The sequence below is a fragment of the Cavia porcellus genome, unplaced genomic scaffold (genome assembly GCF_034190915.1).
Source record: "Cavia porcellus strain 051 isolate PalLab524CR breed Dunkin Hartley unplaced genomic scaffold, mCavPor4.1 scaffold_4, whole genome shotgun sequence".
Lineage (NCBI taxonomy): Eukaryota > Metazoa > Chordata > Mammalia > Rodentia > Caviidae > Cavia > Cavia porcellus.
In genome coordinates this window covers 83,906,734-83,919,570 of record NW_026947487.1, presented here as the reverse complement: position 1 = coordinate 83,919,570, position 12,837 = coordinate 83,906,734, and the positions used below count along the sequence as shown (strand labels likewise).

General features: G+C 47.8%; 1 protein-coding gene across 4 annotated transcripts in view; it reads right to left on the bottom strand.

Annotated features, from left to right (window-relative positions):
* Window positions 1–9,530, bottom strand: part of Nlrc5 (NLR family CARD domain containing 5) — a 75,252-nt gene extending 65,722 nt beyond the window's left edge. For all 4 annotated transcript variants that reach the window (XR_010046976.1, XM_013154922.2, XM_063247361.1 and 1 more), the window contains exon 1: window positions 9,435–9,530. The gene's annotated coding sequence lies outside the window, so the exon portion shown is untranslated. The remainder of the gene's footprint in view (window positions 1–9,434) is intronic.
* Between the last annotated feature and the right edge of the window lie 3,307 nt (window positions 9,531–12,837).

Sequence of the window (12,837 nt, the reverse complement as noted above, 5' to 3'; positions counted from 1 at the left end):
ACTTTGCCCCATGCCTGGGCCTGCGGGCCCTGCTCAGAATCAAGGCCTCTTGCTTCTTGTCTTTGATCTGCTTCTTGTCCCCTGCCTCCAGCCACCTCTCAAGTCAAAGGCTCAGACTTCTCACCAAAGCACTGCCCCCCAGAATTTCCAGAAGCACCCTCCCACAGGACCAGTGCCCTCTGGCTGGACCTAGCCCAGCTGCCACAGCAGGTGGCCAAGGGGGCCTTGTCTCTCCTAATCAACACTGGCTTCTTGGGCCCAGCACCTCTAGGAAGCAGATGGTGGGAGCCAAGGATCAAAGATCCTGTGCAATATGATCTGGGGTCTCCGAGAATTCTCCCTAGATCACCGAGATCAGGGACCCCTAAACTTGTCTGCACTTCTGAATTGGTGGCAGGGGAGGAGATTGTTTAGAAATTCTGATGGACCACAGTATAGACCAATCATAGCAATCTCTGGGGTGAAACAGAGACATCAGCCTTTTTGGACAGTCTCTGGGTGACTGATGTGCTGACCAGTCTGAGAATCACCATGCTAGGCTGTGGGACACACTAGCTCTCCACTCCTAGTGGGGAGAGACTGGCTCCTGGTCCTGTGTGGGTTCTCCCTTCTCCAGTAAACCAGAACCTAGTGATTTCAGTCCTCTAAGCAGCAAGGCGGCCCAGTCTAGGTGGAGACCCTGAGGATGTCTCCAAGGGCAGCTCCCATCTGGGCTCCTTAGCCATGCTTTGGCACCTCAGTGCCAGATCCTCCCACACAAGCTGGGCTCAGCATCCCCACACGAAAGCAGCGAAACTAAAACGGAGGTTTGGAAATCCCCTCCTGAGCTCCAATGGTGGCCCTGTCAGCCTGTTTGGCAGATTCTCACGCTGGCTTAGGAGCTGAGCAGGGAACAGACAGACAGCTCTAGACATCAAAGGGAAAGGCTTGCTTGGAAACTGGGATGCTCACTCTGGGGACCACACTAACCTCAAAATCTTAAAGCATGTCTACCCTTTGACCTCACAACTAAACTTCTCAGCAGAAAGGCATGTGGAGACCCACTTGGCTGGAACACACGGTGCTATAAATTGAATATTTGCCTTGCTCCAATCCTAACTCCCAAAGTGGTGATTTTATGAGGCGATCTTTGGGAGGTGATTGGGTCACAGGGTGGAGCCATGGAGAGTAGGACTGAGGCCTCATCAAAACCTCAGAACACTCCCTCTTCTTCTATCATCACGTAAGATACAGGGAATCAGTGGAGGGGACCCTCCTCAGAGCCCCATCATGCAGGCGCCCTGATCTCAGCCTCCAGCCTCCAGAGGAATGAGAAATACACTCCTGTGAAGCACCCGCCGGCCAGCCTCTGGTGCTTTGTCACAGCAGCCAAATGCTAAGATGCACATGTGTGGCTGAGCTAAGCAAATTCCTGCAGCACGGTTTGAACAGCCCGGGACCCAAGATAAGGCTGCTGTCGGCACACTGTGGGACTAAGGGCATGAAAAGGATGGATCGTATGTGGCTGTTGCTGTATCCTCTGAAGGCATTACCCACTGTGCAATGAACGATCTGCACAGCATGATATCACCTGTCTTAAGATACACAGTGATGAAACTGTATTACTTCCCACAAATTTGTATTAGTATTTTTAAAATTAAAATGATAAAAACCTTTTTTCTGGCACTGGGGCTTAAACCCAGGGACTTGCACACATTAGGCAAGTGTTCTACCTCTGAGCTCTACCCTCAGCTTGTGGCATGTTTTTCTAACTTAAGAGATTAAGAGCGTGAATTTTGGAGCCAGGATGACTAGGTCTAGGGCTGATCTTTCCACCATTTTGGGGCTGTGCTGCGTCGAGCAGATGATGACACCTCCCTGGGCTTTGATGTTTTCATCTATGAAATATACAGTACCTGCAGGGCTGTCTTGAGGCTTGAACGATTTAAAATATGTAAAGCACTTAAGACAGTGCCTGGCAGTTAGAAAGCCCTGTAGAAGAATCATTTTAATGATGAGAAGATTTACATAAATTTTGGAAGGCAAATTTCAGCCTCTGGTACAAGGTGTTCCGCTTTTTGTTAAGAACTGAGCTGAGCGCTACTTGAATGGGTTAAGGGGGTTGCATTTTTCGAAAGCAGAAACAAGACAGATCAGTGAGTGGGAAGCTGTGCCCTGCCAATTAGAAGATGAAATTTGTTCCCTTAGACTGTTTGAATATTCTTTCCCACCCTGGTCCACAGCACGAGGCACATAATACAGGGCCAGAAGAAAAGCCTCAGGGATTGGGGGCTTGGAACCTCAGTCCTGGGCTCTCCAATACTTCAAGTGATTTGTTTTGTTTTATTTTTGAGGCAGAATCTCCCTATGTAGTTCAGGCTGGCCTTGAACTCACAGTAATCCTCCCACTTTAGCTTCCTGGGTGCTGGGATTACAGCCCACCAAGCTAGATGGTACCTCGAGTGATGTGCTGGGTCATGATTTGTCTTTGCGCATATCAAGCAAGGTGATATTTTTAAGCCAATGCATCTCACAGAGATCTATGAAACTGATTAGAGCCTCTGGACTCAGAAGGACTGGGTTCAAATTCTGATTTTAACTTTTAAGGCTGTGCAACCTTGGGAAGATCTCTTAACTATTGCAGCACAGTTTCCTCATCTGCTGTTGGGATGATGGCTTCACATTTACTTCACAGTGTCACCACAAAGGTTAGAGACATGAATTCACTCAAAGTGCATAGCACATAGCATCCCCAGTTCACACCCATGCAAGCTATTTGTGCACAGAGCTCTCTGTGCAGGCGGGGCATCTGCTGCAGAATTCTGCCTGCACTTTAGAGCAGGGCCCTATTCAGCCTTTCTTGGTTGTTCAGGTGGAGAAACAGGTTCTGAGAATCAAGAAGCAAAATGTTGATTTAGAACCTACGTTGAAACCTGTAATTCCAGCCATTCAGCAGGCTGAGGCAGGAGGAACGTGAATTCAAGGCCAGCCTGGGTAACTTAGCCAGACTGTGTCTCAAAATAAAAACAAAGGTCTTAGGATGTAGCTCAGAGGAATAGCACTTGCTTACTATGTGCAAAACCCAGGCTCTAGTACCACGAAATAATTAAACAATAAAAATAAACAAATATATCAATAAATAAGACCTAAGATGTAGCTCAGTGGTAACTTGCCTGGCACGAGCCAAGCCCCTGAGTTCTTTTTTTTTTTTTTTTTTCTTTTTTAAGCCTCTGAGTTCTGTACTAGCACCAAAATCCAAACAAAAACCCTATGTTGACTCCACAGGTTGTTGCCTAACTGAAGTTTCATACTTCAACAGATGATCTTTCAAAACTAAACTATTCTTTCAATATATCTTTATTTTTCTGCTTACAGATAGCTGACACTTACTCAAAAAGTTGTAAGCATTATAGAAATATTATATGAAACTTCCCCATAATTTTATCCTTTTGGGAAGGGTGTACAATTTCCAAAAATTTTACCCATATTTGAGGACTTTTTGGTTTTTTGTCATATATGACACATCAGTTGCTTCAAGTTTTTCTGGAAACCATCTCACTTTTAATTTTATATTTTTAAAGTTTGATTTGCCACTAATTGAAGGTAACCCCCCAAAAGTAACCCCCATATTACTTTTCTAATTGCTGAGAAAAAATTTTCAATGCCCAAAATTAAGAGAGGAGGGGCCAGGGATTTAGCTCAGCAGCTCAATCACTTGCCTGGTAAGTGCAAGGTCTTGAGTTCAATCCCTGGTACAAAAAGGGGGATGGGGTTAAGGGAGGAAAGGTTTATTTAGCTCACAGTTTGTGGAGGTTCCAGTCCATAATTGGCTGCCTCCAAGGCAGGGTGGCACGTGGCAGAGGAGCAACAGTTCATGGTGGCAAAAGACAGCAAAAGCAACAAGAAGGGAAGACAAGACTCTTCCCAATCCTTATAAAGTCTGTGGACTACCCACCCTAGGATGAGTGTGGCACTCACACCCTTAATCCAGCCAGAGCTACACCAAACCAATCAGTAGACTAATTTACTAATCACACACACTTAATCCCAGCATCACACACTCTAGATCCAGCCAACTTGGAAGAAAGTCCTACAACCACATGAGTCTTTGGGGGACATCTAGACACAAACCATAACACACAAGCTGGAAACCCAAGCACACGTGTGTGGCATGGTATTGTGGCCTCGCAGGCTCTGTCTGGTCCCAGGGCTGGCCTCCTTTCGGGACTGAAAGAAGGTTGCACAGACATCTTACGCTTGCCAGAGACTTTCTTTCTGACAAATCAGGAAGGTTTAATGAGAACCGAAAAAGGAACAACTTTCTCACTATATAATTCAATTCAATGCAAGCCTTGATTGGATGATTCCCAGGATAAACTGTTTGAATATTCTCTCCCACCCTGGTCCAAGCCAATCCAATATTCACCCCAAATAATACTTCATACAAAACAGTCTTCCCCCACACCCCGTGTCCTGGTCTTTGCTGACCGCCTTGTACACAAGTCCCAGTCACTCCCATTATTTCCTTCCCTAACAGGAATTTTAGTAAGAGCTACTGGAAGAATTAAAATGTCACATTTTGCTAGCCATAGTGACACACATCTGTAATCCTAGCTACTCAGCAGTCTGAGGCAGGAGGATCAAACATTGGAGGCCAGTCTAGGTAATTTAGAAAAATTCTCTCTCAATGTTAAAACATAAAAAGGACTGGGATGTAGCTCAGTGGTGGAGTTCTTGCCTAGAATGGGCAAGGCCTTGGATTCAATCTCCAGTACTGGCAAACAATTGGATCTTACATTTTATGTAAAAATAGGAAATATTCCACATGTAACAGGAGAAAATGAGACCCCATATAAATGTCAAATTAGAATGGATACATTCAGTCATCCTATGGGCAGCCTTTTAAAGTGATAATATAACTATGATAGACTAAGCCAATTTCCTTAGTATGTCTAAAGAGCTCTTAGATCTCAACAGGAAAAGAGCCAATGATACAATAGACAAGAGGGCAAAGGGTAAGAAGAGCTTATGAAAAGAAATTACAGGTTGCCCTTAAATACTTAAAAGTTGTTCCACCTCATTTATAACAAGAGACATGAAAAAGCTTTACCACACCATCCATCTCCTAGATTTGCAAATGTGCGAAAGTTGATGACATCCATGTTGGGAGGGTGTGAGACACAGGTACTCTCACATAGCTGGTAAGAATGAAAATTAGTACACACAGAAAGAAGGCAATTTCTCCTGTTCATCCAAGTTCGATCTGTGTATTTGCTTTGACTTTTCAAATCTACTGTTGCATGTTTTTCTTAAAAATTTACTTGCACGTATGAAAAATGATGTTTGACCATACAGTTCATTATGTTACTATTTGAAATAGCAAAAGACAAGCACATCCAGCAAGAGTTGCATCAGTGACACGGAAGCCATGTGGGGAAATACTATGCAGCTGCTGAAAAGGAGAGAGGTTGGGGGGTGGGGAATGATTCCCCGGCAGAGCACTCGCCCAGCATGCACGAGGCTCTGCTTCCATCCCTAGCACTGAAGAAAAAGAAAGCAGAAAAAATTTTCATTTTGATGTATAAAGTCTAACAAACAATACGCTATCGTTTGTGAAGAGGGAGAAAGGTGTGTGAGTGTAGGTGTGTGTCTGGATCCATGTTCTTGAAGGCTCACTCAGACTGTCTTTGGAAGAAGACACAAAAGCCTGTAACACTGGGACAGCTGGGGAGCTGGGGGACGAGGGGAGAGGAGTCTTACTTTTCATTATGCATCTATTGATATGTTTTTCATTTATTTACTACATGAATGCATTAGCTATTAAAATTTTTTTAAATTCAACTCTTATTTATTTATTTATGCAATATTAAGAGTAGAACTCAGAGCCTTCATACTGAGCTACATCCCTGAGAAATATACAATATATCCTGAGAAACCTACAAACATCCCTGCACTTTTTTTTATTTTTTATTTTGAGACTGGGCCTCACTAAATGGCCAAGTTTCCCAGGCTGGGCTCAAACTTGCCTCAGCCTCTCACAGCACTTGGATAATCAGTGTGCACCACCAATGTAGCTTAAAATTTTTAAATGATGTCATAGAGTTTAACCACCCTTTTACATACTCTTTAGTTTTAAAAACTAATTCCCATTTTTGTATTTATGCATTAGTCCATTAAATGAGTAGACACACGTAGAGGAACCCTGGAAGTAAATCCAGCTGATATCAAAGGGCCTCTGAGGGTGGGCCCAGTGTTTCTGCAAGCCTCTGAGAGTTCTCCTTTATCAAATGTCACCACTATCCCAGCCAGGAGAGCGGCTGAAAACTTAACTGGAGGACTCTCATGTTGGGGAATTTATCAGAAGACGCCAGGGTGGCTCAGAAGGAAGATGTGGCCCATCACCGGCAGGCTTGAAGCAGGCAGGATGGATGAGCTGATTCTCATTTCCTCCGGCCTCTCAGCCCTCTGCCCAGGAACCCCATCATTTCACAGCCTGGTCAAGCAGGGAAAGGGGATGACAACAGAGCGGAGGAGGCTGGGGTCAGAGGGGGCCAGGAGAACTAAGCTCCCCTCATGGTCCCGTGCAGAGTCACAGAGAGCTTGGGAGCACCGAAGGCTTCCTTGAAGAACAGACTTGGGGTCACACTAACCTTACAGCTCCTGAGGACCCAGGAACCCCAGGCAGCATGTGGATGACACAGTCATGCTTATTTTATAGGTGACAAGATGCACTCATAACCAAAGCTGCTGACTTCACGACATCAACTTGGTGTTAGCAGTAGATTCTCCAGGGTCTGCCTCACTCTAAGGGGCCAAAGGCTTCCCTTCTCTACACAGCCTGTATCAACGGCTGTGATGATCCATTTTTCTCTTTCTACTTTCAAATCATGTGGGTGTTTCCACTGCAGACTTGGTTTTAGCTAGCTAGACTTTAGACTACTAACCAGCTCTTAAAAATAGTAGATCTGGTTTTAAAAAAAGACAGTTGCTTATATCCTGAGAAACCTACAAACGTGGTGGGTTATTTATTTACTTTGCAGTGCTGGAGACAGAAGGAACTCGAGGTGCTGTGCATGCTAGACAAGTGTTCTGCGGACCCCCAAATTTTGATAGTGTGTACACTTTATGTGTGTTTATTTAATCCTTAGTCTAATTCTACGTTGCAGGCAGAGGACAGATGTTGGGATGATTTATTAAGGGTGGTGACAGGTACCACAAAGTGAGTAGTATATCGAGACAACAGCCGTGTGTTCTCTTGCAGATCTGAGGTGTGAAAGTGGAGGTGTGGGCAGGCCCAGGCTCCTTCTGAGGACTTTCTCTACTGGCATTTATTGGCTTGTGGACGCATCAGTCCAATCTCAGCCTCTGCTGCATGGATGCTCCTCCCCCACCCTGGCCACTATGTTCATGCTGAATTCCTCTCTTATTAGGGCATGAGTTATACTGGGTTGAGGCCTATCCCAGTCCAATATACCTTCCTTGTAACTGATTATAGCTGCAACAACTGTAATAAGGTCACGTTCTGGGGTACTGGAAGTTGGGAGTTTAACATGTCTTTTTGGGTCACAGCTCAGCCTATAACAGATGGGAGCAGACGCAGCAGGGCGTTTTGCTAGATTCTCCTCAGAGGGTCAGGGTTTTGTGTGTTGGGTGCAGCGAGGTGGCAGGCACTGCTAACATCCAGATACTCTGCTAAGCAGACTGTGAACTTTCCTAACCCTTCTGCCATCTGGGCTCGTCAAGGACCCAAGGCCTCACCCTGGTGCACGCAGTGCTTCATGGTTCACCAAGCACTGGGTATACCTCATCCATTGAATCCATGAAGCAGCTTATCATGACCATTTTACAGGGAAACTGAGGCTCCCAGGGATGACGCCTGACAAATGCCAGGCATTGAGAGCCCAGTTTGTTCACATCCCAAGCAGGGCACCAGCCAACCACCTGTTCCTGGAGGGCAGTTGGGCATGATCTGAGGCCAGTTGAGGTTTTGGATCAATAGTTTGAGGAAAGAATTTAATGGAGAGTCCGGACACACCACCAGGTCATCAGCTCTCCCACCCTTGTGTTCCTGGCTGGGAGATAAAGCCTGGTGCTTTGTGTACGTATTTCTGCGGTGCTGGAGATTCAGCTCAGGGCCTGGCACATGCTAGGCAAGTGTTCTGCTACGGAGCTACACACCCACCTCAAGCAGTGTCTTTTCTAGGTTTATTTATCTATGAAACAGCAGAGAAAGAGGAGGAGGAGATTGAGGAGGAGGGGAAGGAGAAAAAGGAGGAGGAGGAGAGAAAGGAGAGGAGAGCAGGAGGAGAAGAAGGGATAAAGGGGAAGAGGAAAAAGGAAAACAATTCAGAGATCAAAATCCAAGGTACTAGCGGAGCCCCACCTCACCTCTGCCCAGATTTTAGTAGCCACTCACTGTATCGAACTCTAGGTTCTGGCTTTCTAAGTGAGGGAAGGGGAAAAAAAAACTCTGGAAACCAAATGGAAATGCAATACACAAGTAGTAACGTCACACCCATGTATGCCCTATGACTTAATGAGTTAAAATATTCCATAGAAATAGTGGAGACCTAACGTTAAAGAACTGTTTAGAGCTGGACAATGTGTCTGCACATTGTCTGCAATCCCAGCACTTTGGGGAGCCAAGGCAGGAGGATTCAAAGTCTGAGTCCAGCCTTGGCAACTTAGTGAGACTCTGTCTCAGTAAAAGAATAATTCATTAATAATTCATTAAAAGGACTGCAGATATAGTTCAGCGCAAAGGCCCTGGGTTCAATTCCCAGTACTGGAAACAATATTTTAGGGTATGCTTGTGGTATTGTGGTTGCTTTTTTAAAGAATTTTTATATTTTCATGCATTCTGGAATATCTCTGTTGAGATATTCTGCTACCTGCCATTTGGTAAAATAAAGGGAAGCAGGCACCCCAGGCAGGTGACTGCTGAAGCTGGGTGGCGAACGCAGGACCTTCCTTACACCAAAAGCATCAAGTTCGGAAGGCTCAACCTAATGCGATTCTTTGTACTGTTGTGCATGTTTGGAATTGTCCATAATAAGTTTTTTCGGGTACAAAGTTTGAATTGTGCATAACGAAGTGTGACTTCTGTAATTCTCTACCAAACAACGAAAAGTTAGGGAAAAGAAAAACAGCAAGAGGGTGACAGGCGACAGGTGCGGTGTCAGGGAGCCAGCCTCATATTCTGCCCCCACTCCCCCAGCTGGGCGACCCAGACCTGCCAACGTCTGGCTCACAATTCATTTTCCAAACTGCAGGGCAGCAGGCTGCCCTCTGCCAAGCCACCGCCCCTCCCCATGTGTCCACAGGTCACTCATCCAGGTATCCACCAGCCATCCGCCTGGCCACAGACGGGACCTCTGCCGCCCCTTCTTCCCTCCTCTGCGCAGAATTTGAACACCGAGCCGCACCCCTCGCCCATCCTGCACCCAGGCACTCACCTGTTCCGAAGGGCTTCACTTTTCTGCTAGAAACTGAAAGTAGTCTCTAGGGCTGTCCCGCCTGTGCATAGAACCCGTTGCCGCTGCCGAGAAATCACGTGGTTTCGAGCTGCCAGCCCAGATGCGGGCGGGGCCTGTGGCGCGGGCGCCCTCGCCAGAGCCCAGGGGGCACGGCCACGGGCTGGGAGCCGCGGGAGCCGCCTCGTGCAGCGGAGCGGGTGGAGGCCGGAGACCGCTCACCTGCGCAGCACGGGGCAGGGCGGAAGGAAGCTCCCACCGAGACCCCCATCAGTGCCTCTTTAGAGACCAAAGGTCTAGAGGGAAGCGAGGAAGCTCTGATGGACCAGAAGGGACTTGGTGGCCAGGCCCGGAGGGTGGCTCCAGGACAGGAGGTGGGGAGGAGGGAATAGCAACGACTGGTCTCAGCCAACGGGGAGAAACGCTGTCTACACCTACATCTCATCTAATCCTCATGCTAACCGTGACACAGAGGCCTGTGTGACCCTGTTGTGCATGTGCACAGCTGAGGCCGGGAGCAGAGGGGAAGCAGATGAGTAGGGAGAGGGGAGATGGAGGGTGGGGACAGGAGAGGGCAGGAGAGGCGTAGGGGCAGGGCCAGTCCAGCCACCATTCAGAGATTCCCCATAACTTCCCCAGCCTCTGGCCTTGGCCAGGGCCTGACTCCTTCCTCCTGCAGGGGACTGAAAGCCCTTCCTGTGAGGAAGGCTGTCCCCAACTTCTGGATGACATCCACACTGGGGCACAATCACGGCATCAGATATCCCTCATTCATTTTCCCTCTAACTTCCTGGCCAAATGCCTCCATAGTCCCGGGGCCTCGGTTGTTCCATCTGTAAGATGGGGATGATAGTCATGCCTTCCCATAGTCATGAGTGACCTAGGGTTGTGGCTCACGCAGTCTGTGCCTGAAGCCCAGAAACTGCCCTTATATTTTTGTTCCTTTTTGCAAGTCCCACAGCGCTGTGAGGCTTAAACCTCCTTGCTTCAGAGACTCACCTCGCTATGTAGAAATTGCTGGTCAGCCAACAGTGGGAGGGGCATAGATTCTGCAACTGATTGCCTTGTGTGACTTCTAGTTCCCCTGCTCCTAGCTGTGTAGCCACAGGTAAGTGCTTTGGCCTCCCCAGCCTTCACTTCCCCATCTGCCAAGAGGGGTATTTTAGCCGCCCCTGGCCACAGTGGGACGAGATGTGGAATGGGTGAGAACACGGGCTCTGAGCCACGGCCATGGGAGGTCTCTATTATGTTTTAGTGTCGGGGTTCAGCTCATGTTCCCTGAGTGCACCTAGAGTTTGATTGGCCCAGGAAAAGTCCCAAGAAAGCTGGCCCACTTCCTACACAGGCGGGGTGCAGAGAGACACATGGAGAAATAACCACAAACCAGAGAGATAAATGCAGAACATTTTTAGATGCCTTTAATTGTGATCATCCCCATGAGGAGGCCAGGTGGGGTACTCCCAGCTGACCCTGGCCAATGTGAGACATGGTGTGGAATGATAAAAACATGGGCTGTTAGAGCTCAGCAGCTCAAAGCACTTGCCTGGTAAATGCGAGATCTTGAGTTTGATTTCCAATACCAAAAAAAAAAAAAAAAAAAAGAATATGGGCTCTGAGCTGTGTGCATGGGTTACTCTACATTAGATAGATGAAGAAATGAGGCTCAGATAGGTCAAGTGAGTTGCTGAAGGTCACACAGCAGTCAAGAACAGAGCTGGGTCTCAATCCCAGTGCCTTCTCTATGCCAGTGATACCAGGTGTGTCAAGAAGCGTTCTGGGAGATCAACTTCCCGAACTCCCTCCGTACTCAGCCTGGCTTGGGACCTGAGAGTCCACCTGAGCTCCTTGCTCCTTTGGCTGAAGGTGTGCGTGCTCCTGAGTGTAGACTGAATGACCACCTGTTTCATAAAGCCTGGTCTCAGTGTATGAGAACTGACTCAAGGGCCAGCTGGAACATACCTGGCTTCTCTTAAAAACTACTAACATGTGTAAAAACAAGCCAGGTGACAGTAGCTAGCACAAAACACTTAGGTTACCAATTCAATGACTTTGTCCTATAGGGTTTGGGGTGCCTTGCGAGGTGACTTGATGACACAGTGGCCCCCAGAGACAATGTTCCTCTCCTCCTCGCCTGAGGCCTGGTCCCAAACCCCACATGGCAGGATGTGCGCCACAGGGCCTGTCCTCCGGAAGCCCTTGTTTGTTCCCTGCGGAAAACGGCAGTTCAGGCATCTTCTGGGAAGGGACTAACCTCACCAGGGCCAGGGGACTTCCTGGTCTTTTGAGGAAAGGCTAGGCCAGAGCTTCTTGGCTTGGATAGGAGGAACAGGATGTGGCATGGGGTTCTTGCAGGCTGGTCCTGCTCTGGCAACCTCTTCCCTCTGGGACTCCCCAGCACCTTCTGTTTCCTGCTCTACTGGTATGACACAGTGACACTAAGTGCTGTCCCAGCTCTCCGAGGAACGACCCTTCCTTTCTGGAGCTCCAGGGCCTTTTGGGCTTGCAAAGGTGCCACTCAGCGACCTCTCCATGTGCCCTAATGATGGCAAAAGTTTCTGCTCGAGGAAGGAGCTGCCAAGTTCCCCAGCTATTGTCCTTGTGACATCAAACGAAGGCCTTGGGCCTCCTCAGTTCCTTAAAGGGACTAATTTTGGGTGGAATGTAGCTGCTAACTATGTCACCACCTATTACAAGGCCTACAGTTCCCACATCGGAGTGGGGATTGGTGATCTCTTTCTGTCAGGGGCCTTTTATGAGCCACCCGCCTATCCCCAGATGCTCCTGGTTGCTTTCATGAGTCAGACCCTTGCTCTGGACTCTGAGGAAGAAAAGAAGCAGGTCTAAAAGGCCCTCGGAGTGGGCATGGGAGGCTTTGGAAGGGACCTGGCTCAGAAGACGAAGACTTCTCCTCAATCTTTTAAACTGGAAGGGCCGTCCCACTGCCAAGTACAACCATGACCCTTGCCTCCCAGCTGTTACAATAAAGGCCAGGCCCTTTTGCTAACTCTGGTATGGGCCCTGCCTGCCTGCTATACTGGTCTCACCTTTCCACTTTTATCTTTTCTCTGCTCTGCCAGTCTTCTTGATCTTGACTTTGTGGTGACTCTCTCTACCCCCGGGATTTTGCACATGCCAGCATTCTGTTATGTGTCTTAGTCTGTTTCTTGCTGCTACAGTGGTATATTTGAGACCTGGAAATTTATAAAGGGAAGTTTTTGGAGCTGGGAAATCCAATAGGACAGTGCTAGAGAGGGCCTCGTGTGATTCAGCTCACTCTAGAAAGTGGAAGGGCAAGCACGTGAAAGGCACGAAACAGGAGAGTGCTTTGTAACAGCCCCTTCTCACAGTAGCTAACAGTCTCCAGAGGCTGGGTACTTGCTTTGTG